We start from the raw sequence: 19,729 nt of genomic DNA on the forward strand, positions 1-19,729 counted from the left end.
ATAAAAAGCACGATCTCTGCTCTTAATGAGCTTATAGCTGGCTTTGGTAGATAAGAGAACAAATGAAAAATCAAATGATATGAGTTTAAATTGTATTACACATTAAATATGAAGCATCATAAGGCAGTACATAGTTAATTGAAATAAAAGACCGTAAGTAGACTGGGCATATATGTGTATGTGTATGAATTGAATTGCCACCCACACGTGTACGTATTCTAAAAATGTGCTTACATTAAGTTGAAGTCCTACTGAGACAGGTGAGGCTACTTCTATTGTTTGGGGATGCAGAGAAGAGAATAGAGACAAATCTGCTTCTTACACAAGTCAGCTAACTGCTAAGAACAGAGCATTATCCCCATGTCCCTGGAATGCCCAATCCCATCTGGATGTCAGCTGGGGTCTCAAGTTTAAGGTAAGGTCTGGTCTAAAGGAGAGACTCTTTCCCTCAACCTGGATCTCAAGAATCCAGTCTGACACCCAAACCAGCCATCTGGTAACAGCCAGGCATTCCTGACATGATTCCTGGATGAGTCATTTTCAGAACTCTCAAGTCTGTGAAGTGTACTGCTTTATTTTCATTCGCATTTTTTTTTTTCAGCTAGAAAAGCTTCCTGGTGTTGCTCTTCCTGTAAAAACATGATTAATATTCAGTCCTTGATTAGATCCAAATTTCTATAGATGGCAATGAACAGGTTGTTTTGTTCTTTCTCTCCAGCTGAGAACTCAGGGAAAGAATGTCATTTAATTTCTTTTCGACCTCAGGGAAATTCTTGGTGACTCTGTCCGCTATGTTATAGACGTCCCAGGGATGTGTCCTGTGCTTTCAGTGCAAACACGCACACGAAATCCCTTTGAAAATGGGCCATAAGAATATATACCAAAGAGGGACACCTGGTTGACTCAGTTGGCTAAGCGTCTGCCTTCGGCTCAGGTAATGATCCCAGGGTCCTGGGATTGAGCCCCGCAAGGGGCTCCCTGCTCAGCAGGGATCTGATTTTTCCTCTCCCTATGCCTGCCGCTCCCCCCTCCAACTTGTGCACTCTCTCTCTTTCTCTGACAAGTAAATAAATAAAATCTTAAAAAAAAAAAAAGAATATATACCAAACTGATGGTAGGCTAGGGAGAGTTGAAAGATCATGGTTCTGAACCAGCAGCCCAATTTGTTATATAGAGATTGTTAACATTTATTAAAAAATATAAAAATATGAGAGGGAAGTGTTTCTAATTGGGCTAGAAATTCTAGATATACTAGAACTACCATTGCATCGAGACTATTCAGGATATGCTGGGTCTAGGCAAAAGTGAATAAACAGAAAGGAACTGACCTATGGAAGAATACTGTTCCTTGATGTATATTCCAGGCATCTGCTTTCAATACAATATTATCAATTATGACTTTAGTAACATATATGATATCTTGAACACAGTGATGCTGATGATTATGCTATAAATATACTTTCCATATTTTCTTAGGGTTCATATTTTATTTATTGAATTTCTTTGTCTCATTCTTTCCAAAATGTCTTTAATTGTGATATTTAGTTAACAAGTGAAACTCTAGATAGTGTGACAAGAAAGTGACAAGCAAATCAATAAATGCATGTGATTGTAAGCAGCCAACAGCCTTGGAAGGCTCAGATAGAGTTGATAGCTTTGGGAAAATAGAATAACATAAATAAGGATTTAATATATTTTTATAATTAGATGTAAATATATAATATTAATTTATAGTGGTCAAAACATATATGTCTACATAGTTATATGAACATAACTTTTATAATCTATTGTAAACATGTATATTAATAAATAAACACACACAGGGAAAAAGAAGAACATAATTTATTAGAACTGTAGGAAAATAGGAACGAATATTTCAAGTTTAGTTCATGTTGAACGCAGTTGTACAAAAAGGAGTTCTGTGGAGTTTGGAGGACATTTTATTTCCCTAATTAACTTTTCCTGAGGATAGAATATGAAGTGCTCTTAATTTTTTTTTTTTTTTGAAGTGCTCTTAATTTTAAAGAGCATGAAGCAGGGGCACCTGGGTGTCTCAGTGGGTTAAGTGTCTGATTCTTGATTTTGGTTCAGGTCATGATTTCAGGGTGGTGAGAACGTGCTCCACATTATGGTGATCTGTGCTGGATGTGGAACCTGCTTAAGATTCTCTCTATCCCTCTCCCTCTGCCTCTCTGCACCCCACTTGCACGCACACTCTCTCTCTCTCTAAAAAAAAAAAAAAAAAAGCATGAAGCAAAGTGAAAAGTTAGCAATTATCCTAAATGTGGGCAAAAAACCACTTGCTTCCATTGATCATTCCAGAGTGTTCAGCTTAGATCAGGGCCTGGCAAACTAGAGCTTGTAGGACAAATTCGTGGCCTGTTTTTGTATAATCCATGAGCTAAAAATGGTTTTTACATTTTTGAGGTGGTATTAAAAATCAAAAATCAAAACAAAAAATAATACGTGACAGAGATTATATATGATTCATAAAGCTTAAATTATTACTATCTGGTGCTTTACAGAAAAAGTTTGCCAAACCCAGGCTAGCCCTTGCAGTGATTTTTATAAAGGTGAATACCCTGTTCCAAATCCTTTTCTTTGTAAATTGGCTAGAGTGATTTACATTATCTACATTAATACCTAGTGTTTTCTCAGTTGTTTATGATTTTAAGTTACTGATTCAATATCTTAAATGGCTAGTTTATTTCAAGTTTTAAAAACATTTTAATTGAGTCAGATTCAACAACATATTTTTTAAAAACTGTTTTGTTTTGTTTTGTTTTTGTCTTGATCAGTTCAGCCAAGATACTGTCAATTTTATTAGTATTTACATGGAATAAACTTTTGGCTTTGTTAATCCTCTATTTTATCTCTACCTTGTATGTTACAAATTTAGCTTTATCATTCCTTTTTTTAATACTTTTTCTGCTGTGTGCCCTTAATTTCTTAAGCTGGATGCTTATTATTTTGTTTATTATTTTATTTTTTTAAATTTTATTTTATTATGTTATGATAGTCACCATACAATACATCATTAGTTTTTGATGTAGTGATCCACGATTCATTGTTTTTGTAAATTTCAGCTTTTAACATTTTCTAATACAAAGATTCAAGCTCTAGACTTCTCATCATTGCTTTTTCAGTATCACTCATGTTTTGATACGTAGTATTTTTGGGTATTGGATAGTCCTAATTTTTTCCTTTCATTATTTCTTTTGTGACTGAGATTTTGAGCTCTGTTTTTCTCTTTTAAAAATTCCAGATATGAGGGACACCTGGGTGGCTCAGTCGATTGAGTGTCCGACTGTTGATCTCAGCTCAGGTCTTGATCTCAGGGTCATGATTTCCTGCCCTGCATTGGGCTCCATGCTGGGTGTGGAGCCTACTTAAAAAAAAAGTTCCAGATATATGAAGAAAAAATTCCAGATATATGAAATATTACTAATTATACTTTAATTTATAATCTTGCTATATTGTGGGCAGAGAATTATGTCTGTATGATACTAAATTTTGAGATTTGTTGTTTTCATGATCTAAGCATATTATAGGCCAGATTTTAAAAATGGTGTTTTTGTTTGTTTGTTTTTTCATGATTAAAAAGTATGTTTTGGGTGCAATGTTCTAAATATCTCTCTTATACTGAACTTGTTAATTGTGTTACTCAAAATCTATATGCTTATCAAGTGGAAAGAGGGAGGTTGGTGAATTTATTTACTTCTTGTGGTTCTGTTAATTTTTACTTTACATGTTAGTGATATGCTACATATCTTGTCCTCCTGGTGAACTAAACATTTTATCTGATAGAGCAACTGTATCTCCAGGATTGCTTGCTATAAAGTCTATTGGATTTGATATAAATACAGTGATGCCGGGTTTCTTTTGGCTAATATTTGTCTTTTACTCTCAAATTTTCTGCATTATAATTTAAGTGCATCTCTTGTTAATAAGAGGATTTAAGTGGATCTTTTAAATCCTATATAATCATCTGTGCTATTTGGTGGCTAAATTTAGTTCATACATATTTATTGTGATTATTTACATACATGGAATTATTTCTACCATTATTATTTCTTCCCCTTTTCTAAATTTCTGAGTATATTTGTTTCTTCTCCTTTTTGTCTTTGAAATTATTTGAATTTTTTCCTCTCATCCCATCTTTTATTTCTCTACTGGTTTTAAATTATAAACTCAGTTTCTTTTTTGTTAGTAGTTACCGTAAAATTTTACCATGCTACTTAACTTACATTTTAAAGCATGATGGTTAATTTTATATGTCAACTGAACGGGGCTAAGGGATACCCAGAAAGCTGGTACAACATTATTTCTGAGTGTGTCTGTGAGGATGTTTTCAAAAGAGATTAGTATTTGAATTGACGAACTGAATAAAGTAGATTTTTCTTCCCAGTGTGGGTGGGCAGCATTAAGGGCCCAAATAGAACAAAAAGGCAGAGGAAGGGTGAATTTGCTCTCCCCATTGGAGTTGGGACATCCATCTTCTCCTGCTCTGGGACATCAGTGCTCTCCAGTTCTCAAGCCTTTGGCTCCTCTGGTTTTCAGGTCTTGGACTTGGACTAAATGATACCACCAACTTTCCTGTTCTCCAGCTTGCAGACAGCAGACTGGGGGGTATCTCAGCTTCCATAATTGTGTGAATCAATGCCTATAATAAATATCCTATTGGCTCTGTTTTTTTTTTTAAGGAGTACCCTAATACATAAAGTTAATCATTACCTTTGCCCCGCTACTTAACATTATAGGATCTAGTAGTACTATAATCCCAAATAATTTCTCCTTTCTTATATACCATTGGTGCACTGTGTCTTTGTTCTCTCGTGTATTTTAGCCAAATTAGAAAATATTATTTTATACAATCACTGTTTGTGTAAGTTGCTCATATGCTTTACCAATTTCTTTACTCATGCATTCCTTCTTGCATTGCAGACATTCCATATGAGATTATTCTGGCTAAAGGACTCTCTTGATACTTTTCTTTAGTAAATGTTACTGGTGGAAAATTCTTTTAAGATTTTTTTTCCTAAAAATATCATTACGAATTCTCTCACTTCAGTTTTTCCTAAAAATATCATCATTAAATAGTTTTTCTGGGTATACAGTTTTAGGTAAGTAATTATTGCTGTTGAGGTATCAGTTAGTCAGATTGTTGCTGATTTGTCAATAATATGTTTTCTTTCAGGCAAATTTTAGATTGTTACTTAGTCTTCAGTGTTTTTCAGTTTTACTAGGATAAGTCTAATTGTAGATATATTTTATTTATCTTGCATACAGTTTCTTAACTCTAAAATCTTCACTTTCTATAATTTTGAAAAACTCTGTTATTCTCTGTTCAAATATTTCCTTTCCATTCCTCTTTCTTCTCATTTCTCTCCACTTTACAATGCTTGTTTGGTATTAGACTCTCTCCTCTTCCCATGTCTCTTAAACTCTCTTTCATATTTTCTCTCTTTAACCCGGCATCCTGAATTCTGGGTAAATTCTTCAGGTCTATTTTCCAGTTCATTAATTCTTTCTTCAGTTTGGTCTAATATGCTCTTTAACTCATCCTCTCAGTTTAAGTTTCAATTGTTATTGTTTTTGCTTCTCAAGGATTTATTTTTCTTTTTCAAATTTGTTTGGTAATTTGTAGACATTTATTTATTAACATTTATTTTATTTTTTAAACTTACTAAGTATTTTTATTGAAAAATTCCAATATCAGAAATACTGGCTCATCTGATTCTCCTGTATATTGTTTCTGCTGGCTTCCATTGAAGACATCTTTTTCCTTTGTGTGTATTTTGTGATTTTTAACTGTGAATTCATGTTCTGTAGAATGTTATCTAGGGAAATATTTTATGGTCAATGTTGGAAGTGGATTTCTGCTTAGATTATTGTCACTTGATTTTGTGAGGTGACTAAGGCACTAGTGACCTAGAGATATGTTAAAATACATTTTTGGATTGAGATGCTTTGGATCCAATCTCAAGTCTGAATTTTGGGAGCAAATCCACATTAAAGACAGATTTTGATTCTGAATTCCCAAGGAAATATTTTTGCCCTTCACACAAGTTTAAGACAGGCAAGTTTTTGATGTCCCTTCTTTGAGTGTGTTTCTATCAGCCCGTGCCATCCAAGAGAAATTTCCTATTAGACTCTTCACTTTGGATAAGCCCTAGATTTTTTCTTCAGCTCCCTCTATTCTGCAGTGGTCAAAGCAGAGTGAAAACCACATTAGTCATTGTTGCACGCAAGATTTAACAAGGTATGCTATAGACATAACGTTGAGATACAACAAGACAGTTTCTTGGTTTTAAAGAATCTCTACTAAGATATCATTAATTATAAAGGGAAAATTAGTAACTTTATAGTGGAGAAACCCAATAGACTATACCTTAATCAAATTATCAAGGTTAACATCACTATGTAATAGCATCATGTTCCCTCTGATAATGGTGATGCACAGAGAAGAGAATCACTTCTGTGGCATTCTTTCCAAAAACATATAATCCCAATCTAATCATGAGAAAACAGACAAACTCAAACTGAGGAAAACTCTACAGAAGTAGCTGACCATTATCCTTCAAAATGTCAAGGTCGTGAAAGACAAGGAGAGACTAAAGAAGTATCATAGATTGAAGGAGGCAAAGGAGATGTAACAGCTAAATGCAAATGTGGAATCCTGAAAGAGAAAAATAACACTGAAAATCCAGATAAGTCTGTAGTTCAATTAATTTCTTCGTTTTGGTCATTGTACTGTGATTATGTAAGATGTTAACATTGGAGGAAGCTAGGTGAAGGATATTTGGGAACTCCCTGTACTGCTTTTGCAACTCTGTTCTTCAAAGAGTAGTTCGAGTGATATGATAAAAATCTTCCAGTAGTTTCCAGCTAATGACAAAGCCCCACATGATCTAGACCCATGCACCACTCTGAAATCATCCAACCATTCTGTCTTTCACATAGACTCCAGACCACTAAGTGATTATTGGTCAGATATAGCAACCTCTTACCTTAGGATCTTCACCCTTACTGTTCCCTTTGGTTGGAAAGTTCTCTCTGAGATCCCAGATCTCAGGATGACTGGATTTTTAAACTCATTATTCAGGACCCTTCTCAAGCATCACCAACTCAGAGTGATGAGATAAAATAGCTCTGCTAAAACAGCAGCCCTGTCCTGACTACCAGTCATTCTTTATTCAATTTTTCTACTTTTTATAGCAATTACCATTTTCTTAAAGCTATTATTATTTTTCTACTTGCTTATTTTATGCCTTTCCCTGTTATAATATACTCTTCAAAAGAGCAATTTCCTTATATGATTTGTTCACTCAGAATGCATAGGCCCCAGAACATAGTAAGCCCTCTAAAATACTCAGAAATGACTGAATAATTTCTTTTTTCCCTCCAAAAGCCAGTCACAATTACTTTCAGATGCTTTTTTTTCACATTGAGACATTAATTTTTGAATGGGAATAAGTCATTATACAAGCTTTCTTATACTGGGAGGAAATTAACCATAGGAATATATATATATACATATATATATGTACACATACATATAAACATATACATAACATATATGAATATATGTAACATAAATATATACATAACATATATAAAAATATGTGTATAACATATATATAAAATATGAAGGACATGTATTAACTATAGAACAGAAAACAAATTCTGATTTTCAAATTCTTGCATAAAAATAGAATGCGTACACTGGAAAGAGGCAGGATGTACAGTACAGTAGTAAAAGCATTTGGGGCTTATCATGGATTGAACCCTACTTTGCCAATTACCACCGTTTACTTCTCATGACTTTGGGCAAGTTACTTAATTACTATGCTTCAGTTTCTTCACCTGTAACTTAGCAATACTATTAAGAGTGATAATAATCACAACATAACATTTTATGAGAAATAAATAAGAAATCATTTTAATAGGGATGCCTGGGTGGCTCAGTCGGTTAAACATCTGCCTTTGGCTCAGGTCATGATCCCAGGGTTCTGGGATCGAGTCCCACATCTGACTCCCTGCCTAGTGCGGAGCCTACTTCTCCCTCTGCCCCTTCCCTTGCTTGTGCTTTCTCTCTGGTAAATAAATAAATAAAATCTTTAAAAAATATATCGTTTTAATGGAGTAGACAGTTGACTCAAACATATTAACTCCATTTACTTTTCATTCCTTAACTTGTTTCAATCTTCCAGAATTGGTGAATTCTGAGACTCAAGAGTTAATTGCTTTAGCTATGTAAATAGTTAAGAATAGAGTTACAATAGCTATCTGGGTAATAATCTTTTCACGTGTTACTACTTCTGGAAATATTTATATTATATAATAAATTTAAGTGTCAAGGTAAGTGATAAGATTATTCATGATCAGATTCAGGGTTTGATCACTGGGAAACAGGAGGAATTTGGATGTCAAGGCTTACTCCCCAAGGGATTGGATTGGATTCAGTTTTCTTTGCACCAAACAGGAAGTGCAAAATTGGGAAGCAAACCTCCACATGTACCAGAGTGTGGTTATGAATTCTTTAGGGAGGATTCTTTCCCCTTCCATCCAATGCCAAGTCTAAGACAGGCACCTCTCCTCAATGTCTCCTACATGTGGGTGGATTTCTAGTTTGCTTTGATATGTCAGGTTCCAGTACTTGTTAGCTGATTATTAGCTATGTCATTCATGTATAAAACACATTCTTTTCTTAAATGTTGATACATGCACTCCATTGTCAGAGATTATTATTTTATCATTAGTGGCAAACTCCTTGACAATTAGAGCATAAAACCTTTGAAAGCCGATCTGAGGCATATGCAGAGCAGGAAAAGTATTAGTTCTGCTGGACAACATTCTGTCATATCCTTCCCCATGGCAATGACCTTTCTTTTCTTCATTGGATATTTTATGAAACATAAAACAGCCAGATCACAAAGACAGTTCTAGAGAGCATTGTCATCAGTTTGAGCTATCATTATTGAAACAGCTTCCAACAACCAACATCTTTGAGGTGAGACGTGTGAGGGAGAGTGGGCCAGGCTTTCCTTTTTTCCTGCTGGTATTTGTTTTTGCCTCTGATGGTATTCCCTGCTCAGTAATATATGCTTTGACTTTGTGACCTGTCTTCCTGCAATAATTCTTTGGTGGAAAAATCCACTAATACAGCCAAGAGTTAGTTCTTCCTCTGGCCCCACGTGCCTGGCCCAGAGATCACAGCTTTTCGGGTTAGCAAACATGTCTAGCCAGGTTACTGTATTGGTCATTAGGGACTCTTTCCCTAATGCTGGGCCAATGGGGCATCATTCTGTTTCCAACTTCAAGATTTCAATTAATTTATATATAATGGAGGATGAATATAACCTGGCATAAGTAACGACCAATGAAGCAGTATACTAATCTTCTGTATTTTTGGAAGTGGTGCTGGGGGAGACCAGTAGCAGAACTGAACAACAAGGGGGACATTTATTCTTTCAAAGGGTAGAAAAATCTATTGGCTAAAATTATTCCAGAGACTCTAACAGAGATGATCAAACTTACTGATGACAGAAAATAACATTTGCATTGCTTGCTTCACTTGGAGTTTTAATGCAGTAAATAGAATAATACAGGACACTGGGCTGTGTCAAGAAGGTCTGTTGGTGTGTTACCAGTTGGGGCTGTATTATCTGTGAGGCTGCAGCTTGTCTTGGTTTCTGCATATATAATACATCATCTTTAGAGTATTTAAGAATTCAGCTTGGCCCTTGTACATTGCTGATGGAGATGTAAAATGTAAAATGGTGCAACCACTATGGAAAACAGTATGGTGGTCCTTCAAAAAAATAAAATTGAATTATCATATGATCCAGCAATCTCACTTCTGGGTATATAACCAAAATAATTGAAAGCAGGGTCTTGAAGAGATATTTGCACACTCATGTTCATAGCAGCACTATTCACAATCACTATGAATGGATGTAACCCAGGGTCAATCAATGGATGAATGGATAAACAAAATTTAGTATATACACAATAGAATCTTGTGTATCCTTAAAAAGAAAGGAAATCCTGTCACATGCTACAACATGGATGAACCTGGAGGACCTTCTACTAAGTGAAACAACCCACTTACAAAAACACAAATACTGTATGATTCCCCTTACATGTTAAATTCATATAAATAGAAAGTAGAAGTGGTTACCAGAGGCTGGGGTTAGGGACAAAAGAAGGGAACTTAGTGTTTAATAGGTACAGAGTCTCAGTTCTGCAAGATGAAAAATTTCTAGAGATCTGTTTCACAATAATGTAAATATACTCAACACTACTGAACTGTATACTTAAATATGGTTAAGAGTGTGCATTTTGTTTTTTCTTACCACACACACAAAAAGAAGAGTTTGATGTCAAGATTGGATGAAGGTAGTGCATGGAACAATGCATGGCCAGGGATAATTATTGTGGCATTGCATGCAACAGAAAATAATTGGAAACAATCCACAAGTTCATCAATAGGGGACTATTTACACAAATGGTGGTGTATCCATGTATGGAAGACAATGTAGCTATAAAAAACAAATGATGAGAAAGCTCTCTGTATGGAAGTCTCCAAGAGGTTAAGTGGAAAAAAATGAAAAAAACAAACTACAGAACAAAATTGTAGCATGGTACTTTTTGTGTAAGAAATAAGAAAATATGAATATGTATTTGTATATTCTTGTATTTTCATGATGAAATTCTTGAAGGGTATCAAAGAAACTCAAAAATCGTTATCTGCAGTGAGAAAGAAATGAGTGGGTGGGACAAGGGTAGAAATAAGATTTTTCACACTTATCCTTTTTAGATTGTTTTGATTTTTGAAACATCGGAATGTATTGCCAATTTTTGGAAAACGTCATATGTGAAAAGGATCTTAAAAGCTGTAAAGCATTATATATATGTAAAGGACATTGTTATTTTCATGATTGATTATTAATAATGTATCAGTGATAATTATGTACTTTATAGACGCTTGATCAATCAATAAATCATCAACTAAATTCCTTCCTGCTGTGTGATATAACTAAAGAGAAAAGTTCAATTTAGACACTTTGCTCCAAACTCTTATAAAATTGGACCATTTTGATTTGTCATACTCTGATTTGCCTCCCCTCCCTCTCCCAAGGTCTCTCCTTTGCTCTAATAGTTTGATTCATAGATTTCAGTTGGGGGTTATACCTGTCACCCCATTGACAACCAGAGCTGGTATGTTGCCAACAAGATTGTTGGGCAATTGTCATCCTGCTTCCTAATTGGTCAGCCACTTCTCTTTTAGCTGCACAGTGACTACCTGGGGGAGGCAGTCTCCCCAGAGAGAGGAGAGCTATTCTTCTTTGATCATGAGAAATAGAACAAAGCTAACCCCAGCCTAAGGTGTTATACCTTCTAGAACAGTGGTCCTCAAAGGGAGGTGATGTTGCCTCCCAGGGGACATTTGGCCATGTCTAGAGATATTTTTTTTTATTGTAATGACTATGGAGTGGGCTGTCACTGACATTTAGGGAGTAGAGACCAGAGATGCTGCTAAACATCCTACAATGTATCAGAGTCTCCCACAGCCAAGAATTATCTAGCTCAAAATGTCCATAGGTCGCCAAGGTTGAGAGAGACTCTCTTAGGAGAAATGGCATTTTACCTGGGGACTTAGAAAACCAGAGAGTGTTTAAGATGTATGGGAATGGCTTCTTAATGATGAAATGTCAGGACCGTGGCAGTTGGTGTCAGGATATCTCCAGTTCCTCTCAAAACATGTCACTGTGTGTGTCATCTCAATCTTATTCTTCATGCTTCCCTTGCTCACAGTTGATTGATGGGTTAGTTTGCTTGCTTCACCTGTTATGGTAAAAGGCATGCCAATTCCTAACATTATGAGTCCTGTTTTCCTAAAACATTCTGCTACCTTCAGTATGCATTCTGCCACCTGAGTCAGAGACGATAACATTCTAGGCCCACACTCTGCCACCTCCAAGCTGATCATTTTCTTTGCTTCTCCAACTTACTTCATGTTACCTCTAGTCTCGTACGGGTTACATTGATGGGCTATGTGTCTGTGCTTCCTATTGTGATGTGAGCTCCTTAAGAGTGGACTCTTGGCTTTTACTCTACACATAGTAAATGTTCAGGATATTTGTTGAACCAATGAATGAACTTAGCTTTAAAATACAGGAAAAAAATCCTATTTCAGAGAGAATAACCATACCATACATTTTTCACACTGTCAATAAAATCACATTTTTCCTTAACGCACATTTGTTTTTTTTTCCTCAGTAGAATATAGTTAATCTACAAGAGTCCTTTTTTATGAGAACAAAGGTATGCTACTATTGCTGAGGAGAATCTCCTCTGGTGATGTGAGTTGTCAGATTCCCAGGTTTCTTACAGTTTTCCTTTTAAGCATTTTGTTCAGCACTCCAATAACTGAGTGCCCATTTTATACAAGCACTATACCATGTGATTTAGAGCTACAAGGAATCATTAGACATGGCTGATAGAATTTGACTTGTGGTTGGAAATATGAGGAATCTCAGTCTTAAAAAGTTGATGAATAATGGATGAATAACAAAAAGGGTGCATGTAAAAAATGAGTAATAGAAGTGCAAAAGTTTATTGACACTTAAGAGGCAGCCCTCAATCAGAAAAGATTTTTCTTGTGATTGCTGACACATGATGGCTGTGTTCCAATAGGTAGAGATCTTTCTACTCTGGGTTGCAGAGCAATTTGATGAGTGAGGAAGAAGTCTGTAAGTTTGTTGAGAGACACAATGAATAAACCAACAGGACTGGTCTGCATTAAGGAATGACATAGTGGGGCACCTGGGTGGCTCAGTCAGTTAAACATCTGCCTTCAGCCCAGATCATGGTCTCAGGGTTCCTGGGATGGAGCCCCACTTTGGGCTCCCTGCTCCCTGGGGAGTCTGCTTCTCCTTCTCCCTCTGCCTGCCGAGCCCCCTGCTTGTGCTTTCTCTCTCTCTCTATCTCAAATAAATAAATAAATAAATAAATAAATAAATAAATAAATAAATAATAAAATCTTTTTAAAAAAGGAATGATATAGAAAATATACTAACTGATAAATGGTATGGCCATTATCTCTCTCCACTTGTACCTCCCCTTGTGGGCTAGACCAGCAAAGGGAATGGGTCTAGACTCCCTTGCACTAATCCCAGGTAACTGCTCAATTATGCATTGTCATCAGTCTCTATGGAAAGATGTTTCAGGAAGAGGCCTTGACAAATTTGGCCTTGTGCCTACATCAGTGGTTTTCAGAATGTGGTTCCTGGACCAGCAGCATGGCTGTCATCTGGGAGGATAAAAAAATACAAATGCTCGGGCCCCACTTCAGGTGTACTGCAACAGAAACTTGAAGAGTGGTGTTGGAAATCCATGCTTTAATAGGTCTTCCAGTTGATTCTGATGTACTCTGAAGTTGGAGAACCACTAGGCTATGGTAAGTATATCATTAGTGATGTTATTTTTTATTTACCCAGTGTCATCTTTATGAGGACTTAGGAGACAAATTTCTATCTGGTGTGCTTTCTCAAGTATTTAAAAAAAACTTAGGCTGATGAGTTATGTAACTGATCAGTTCTCTTTTTCTCACTGACTGCTAAAAATCAAGGAATCAACATCCACATCGCTTGTAATAAGTGTAATGGTACACTTTGTTGGGTTAGCTTCTCTGTGTTTCTATTCCTATCCTTTTTCTCATGTACCTTTGATTTCTCTATTTTGTTGTATTGTATGTGTCCCCCTCAGTTATTTTTTTAATGTACATTATGAATATCTCAGTGTCAGAGTGTTTGGTATTTGTTATGTGTCAGTCAAAGTTAGCCAGGACTAGGGCATTTGATGTTCCAGTAAGGGTTAAAGTATTCTCTTCCTATTCCTATTCATCCCTCATCTCTAGACTTAACTGGCTGTGGAGCAAGAAGTTTCAAGTATGGTAGTTCTTAGGTTTTCTCTGATCTCCGGAGCTTGAAAGAGTCCACGTGCTTTACAGGGCTTTGGGAACTCTGGATCCTAATGCCCTGAGTCAGTCCTAATACATTCCACGTCAATTGGCTGCTTTGTTTATCCTGTCGTTGTATCAGAAGTTACCTCTCTTGCACAATAGATATGTTCCTAAAAAGTTGCCTGTAATCTGAACCACATTTACACTGTAGACCAGTATTTAAAGTACTCTTATGGTAAATCTTTCAGTACTGCAAAGAATTGGCCTCCCCTGTAGTGTATCTGCTTTGAAATCAGATTTTTTTTAAATCTTTTATTTAAATTCAATATAGTGAGCATATATTGTATTATTTGTTGCAGGGGTAGAATTTAATGGAAATCGGATTTTTTAATATCAGAATTTATATAGTGAGATTTACCTACATATGGCTTGTGGTACTGTACTTACTTTTACTGTAAACTGAGGTAAAAGAGTTCCCTCAATTGTAAAGAGTAGGAGAAAGTTTGAGAATCAAAATAGCAAAAATTTAATAAGATGACACTTTTTCATTGGTGAAAGTTTGAGTCTGGTGATAACAATGGAGCATTTGTGAAAGGCTCACTTAGCCAAACTTTTTTTGTGAAAACAGAATTAAGTCAAACCACACTACAGCATACTAAGAATTTTTGGAAACACAGTGGAACATTCCAAGATAAAATATTAGGTCATTTCAGGGCTCGAGGTGGGGTGAAGTGAGCTAAATTGGTCCTCAGATTGCTTTTTGGATTTTTTTTTTTTTTTTGAAAACTAAAATGTGTGCTTGAATGGGAAGAACACGAGAAAGGGCACCAGAAATCATTCACTTATTCATTCAATAAATACACATGTTGAGTTTCTACTATATGTGTGGCACTGTGCTAAGTTCTGAGGATATGGCAGGAAAAAATGGACAAATGTTCTGCTCCTGAGAAACCCACAATCTTGATCTCCATGTCCTGGGATAGAGTCCCACATCGGGCTTCCTGCTCAGTGGAGAGTCTGCTTCTCTCGCTCTCTCCCTCTGCCCCTCCCTACCGCTCATTCTCTCTCTCTCTCAATGAAAAAAAAAATATTAAAAAAAAAAGAAGCCCACAATCTAGACTGTAAACCAGGGGAGGGTGGTTTTGGTCTTACCATTTACCCCCTTGGTTCTTCATTTGTTAATTTGTAAAATAAAGTTATTAGACTAGATACTCTTCCTCTAAAATCTCTTATAACTCAAGATGACTTTGATTCTTTAATCAGAGACCACTTCTTTGATAATGCAAAGAACTGGAAGCTTGGAATTTGCAGAGTAAGGATAGCATTTTAGCTGATGTTGAGTGCCATTCAAGATGATGTGCAAATGGAAATTAAACCAAGGCTCACATCCCCGGCCATCCTCTTGGCACCGCCTGTGCTTTCTCTTCTTTTATCCCTCTCTTTTTTTTTGCCTCTTCATCTCAGTCTGGTATGTGAGACAACTAAATTTGAGAACATGAGCTAGCAAAGCCAGAGCTGGTTCAGGGCAGGAGAAAATGAACTCATCCGTTTCCATTTTGGGGGATAGAGTGGGAAGAAACAGGGATGTGCTCCAACTTCAGAGTCAATTAACACGGAGAGATGAAAAGCCAACACAGCCTAAGTCTGGTTATCCTGAGAGCTGTCCGGGTCCAGGATGAGAGCAGGAGGCCCAGGGAAGTTTCAAACAGCCACACTTTCCTCTCCTGATGTCCCACAGAAGCAACAGACCAGACCAAGGGAGGCTTAAAGAATCATTTAAACCTAGATGCAATTTGTACTGATTGTCCTAATAGCATGCACCTTGTCCTAGTTGCACAAAAAATTCTCTGATTTTTAAACACCTCAAGGAAGTGATATTAAGAATGATAATTACATCCTTAGCCAGATATTCTGGTATTGAACAGTTTGCTTTATTGCAAATCTCATCCCCTTGGTTGACCCGAATCTCCCATTCTAGAGTTCCCTTCTATTTTCTCCTTCTTTCATTTGCTTTACTGACTAGAGAAAAGGGGGACCACCGTATACTCCCTTTCCAGTTAATTACTGTACATCCTACATGTTTCTTTGGAAACATTACTATAGTTGTGTACTGGTGACTTAGAGATAACATGGAGTTCATTGTAAACTCCAAACAACTCTCTCCTGACATGTTATTTTCTGTAATGTTTGCATTGCCTGGAAAATATCCTTAAATTTTTCACAAAGTTTCTCCCCCACCTTGAATAAAGGCATCCTGAATTTTAATTGTCTCTGGGTCGGCCTGGGGTCACCTGTTAACTTATTGAACACAAATTTGTTCTTGGTGCCATCACTTAGTCGTTGCTGAAAATATGAAACCCCTACAGACCTAGGACCTACCCAATAGATAATCACTCCTCCACATTATCACATTTCCTTCCTGGACTCATTTGCACTTTATAACTCTCTTGCTCAGGAATTGCATTGCTAGTCCCTAAGGCTCTGGACATCTGTTTTCTTAACATTAATTTCATGTTCTTTTTCATATCCCCCAGCTCCTTCTTGCAAAGGATACGCCTTGACACCAGGGAGCACTGTCCTTTGGATGGAAGCGATTGTTCAAAAATGCTTATTTTGAAATCTTTCAAAGTTTTGTGCAAACCTCTTTAAATCTGTACAAACATGACTGATTTTTCAGACATTCACTCGGGACCCGTTACATAGCTGCAAATAAGCTTCTGCATAGGAAAAGCACATTGTGTTATGGTTGTGTCTCCTATAATCCAAGAGGATGAATCTGCTCTACATAATATTTAATAAAAACAGCAACTCATTAGAGAACGGTTACTTCTAGGCAAGAGTGTCTGGGAGATCATGTTTGCCTTTTGCCAGTTGGAAAAAAATACTTTATTTTAGATAGTAGCTTCACTCTGTCCCTTTTGTCAGAATTTAGCAAGCTGTTAAGTACGAGACAAGGTCCAAAGGCAATAGTAACTCGTCCCATGGTTCCCAGATAGGTGAATAGTTCCTCAAACTGCTTTAATGGGCTCCCTCACTTGTGAACCACCGCTGCCATTTTGACAGCAACTGAAAGATTTCAAATACGTTCCTCCCAATTTCACACCAGTTGTAGAACCCAAATGGAAACCCTGTACTTAACTTCAACAGATTCTATATTGACCAGATAACAGAAAAGTTGTCTGCAGATTGGAATATATGGAAACCAAGGCACAAAGGAACCTAAACACGGATCTAAATGCACACAATGAGTTACCAGGCAACCTTGGAAGTGAATCAAAATTCTTGCCTCATAATCCAAAGCTTACTGTCTCATGAACACAGGATAGACTAGAAAGAGATGCGTCTGGGTTCAAACCCCAGCTGTCACTGCTAGAGGATGTGACCTTTGATAAGCCACTTCTCTGAGCTTCTGTTTCCTTATCAATAGAATTGTAATAAAACCTCTTGTGAAGATCATTAAAGAAATGTTAGAGCATGAGGATAGTGTGTGGAACATAGCTGGATGCTCAATTAATGGCAGCGATTCCATCAACACATCTCCTACTTCTATTTATTTTCCTTAATGATTTCCATTTTAAAAATAAACACATTAATAACAAAACTTCACGTATTTCTAATTAGCTTCCAGGTGTCTAATACTACATACACAAAAGAGAGGGGCTATTGAGCAGGGCACTGTCATGAGAACTGGGGCCTTGATCTTGGACACAAGCTCAAGACTAATTCAGAGTAGATGTGAAAAAGCAGACTTTTCTGGAAATCAATCTCTCTCTCTGTATCTCTGTTTTTGTGTCTGGTTTTTTTCCCCTCATATTCTCATATCCTAAGTTTCTAGTCACTACTTATTTCTGATTATTGTTGTGCTTAACTTTCTTTTTCTCTTATCATTTATATTCTTTATATACGCTTTTTATATCTTAGTTCTTTTTTAGTTTCTCTTGTTCACTCCCCGTGAATATATTAAGCCGCAAAACTGGTACATCTTCAATTGGTGAAGTCATAATTTGGGGATTCTATATCCTGGAAAAGTGTCTCACACAATTTCCCCACATAAAAGATTGACTTATTAACAATCCATATTCTTGGGCTCCAACCCATATCTAATGAGTCGAACTGAAGTGAAGGGTAGGTGGGTAAGGGTGAAGGGAATTTATATATATATATTTTTTATTCTTATGTTAATCCCCATACATTACATCATTAGTTTTAGATGAAGTGTTCCATGATTCATTGTTTGTGCATAACACCCAGTGCTCCATGCAAAGGAATTTATATTTTTAACAAATGCCCCAACTAATACTTCTGATCTGAGAAATTTGAGAAACACTTCTCCCTGTAGCCAGGTGGCTTTAAATGGTATTCTGGCTCTGGGCAGCCATTTCTAAAATCGTGAGTCTGGGAGAGCTAGGTGAGAGAAGTGGATGACTTTATACCAATTCATGCCCCTTAGAAGAAAGTGTGTTCTCTAATGCATATTCTATGGGTGTTGGATTGGAGGAATCATCTTACCCATCAGAGAGTGTGTTATGGAAGCTTTAGAATTTATACACAATAATATTCAAATGATTTTATTTTTTACATTGAGATGTCTTGTTGCTGTGGTTGGAATACTTCAGATGGTTTATGTTGTTATTTTCAATTGCTGGCTTTTATCTTGGACCCCATTCTCATCTAGGCAAAAAATCTAGTTAAAACATGATGGGCACAAGTAGAATGTACAACTTCAGTATTTTGAGGGTTGTATGGCTAAATATCCACAGGGATAGTGACATGATTTGGAGCTTGTCCTACCCACACTCAACCTTAAAAGAGATAATACCTCCTTAGGGGTGTCATCAAAGAACCTCAGTGGATTTGTCCATCGCAGTTTCTTCAGGCACCTAAAAGATCGTGAACATTTTGTAAAGTTAGCCTTCTTGCTATGATCCAAACATTATAACACCTAACTTTGAGGAAAAAAATATAGAACTACTGTTTAAATAGGTCAAAGTGGCTTTTGAGAGATGTCCTGCCTCATGTGAAACATGCTTTGACCCTAAGTAAGTTTACCTCAGTGGTTCACTCCAGGTCATCTTACCAATGAGGGATATTGAAACTCAAAACAGAAGCTCACCACCCTCCTGCATTTGATGGTGGGTAATTAAGAAGGGGGGATATAAAAGACCATCAGCAATTTGATGAGTCAATGCAGAGAAGGAGTAGCACATGGAGGCAAGCCAGTTCGTTCAGCCAAGGCAAGCTATGCTAACCAAATCATGTTCTGCTAGAAGAGCTGGAACAATAGAGGAACTCACCCTTCGGGGCAGACCACACACACCTGGTATGCTATGTGTGCCACTCAAGGAGATTCCATTCCCATGTGTCACCAATAAGAGCTTTAATTTCTGAACACTTTCAGAAATCAACTTATGCCATTTACTCCAGAGGGAATGGCAATCAGCCATACTGGAGAATGTTAAACAGTTCTATCCAGTCTCAACAGTGGCTTTATTGTCTCTGCATAAAAACATTTGTTTAAATATTAAGTAGTGAAATCTCGCCTGGTCATTAAAACCCATAAAAAAAAAAGAACAGGATGGAAATTGGTTAATAATCTTTGATGTTGGCCAACTGAGTGGCTGGAATGCCATTTGTCTTGGTGGAATGTCACCCACCCAGAGGAAGCCCTGTGCATCACAATCCCAGCTTCGTCCTCACACTATGTTTATAGTGTTCTCATGATACGTTCTTTTCGTCTCCTTAAACGTGCGGATGCTCAGC

The 19,729-nt window shown here is 36.7% G+C and overlaps 1 pseudogene across 1 annotated transcript in view; it reads left to right on the forward strand.

Annotated features, from left to right (window-relative positions):
- Positions 1-692: 692 nt before the first annotated feature.
- LOC123837451 (small ribosomal subunit protein uS7-like) overlaps positions 693-19,729 on the forward strand; it is a 28,858-nt pseudogene continuing 9,821 nt past the window's right edge. The window contains exon 1 of the transcript XR_010413494.1: positions 693-934. The product of XR_010413494.1 is annotated as a small ribosomal subunit protein uS7-like (transcript). The remainder of the gene's footprint in view (positions 935-19,729) is intronic.

The sequence above is a fragment of the Mirounga angustirostris genome, unplaced genomic scaffold, assembly GCF_029215605.1.
Source record: "Mirounga angustirostris isolate CCGP_5_RB_7025 unplaced genomic scaffold, mMirAng1.0.hap1 SCAF_8, whole genome shotgun sequence".
NCBI lineage: Eukaryota > Metazoa > Chordata > Mammalia > Carnivora > Phocidae > Mirounga > Mirounga angustirostris.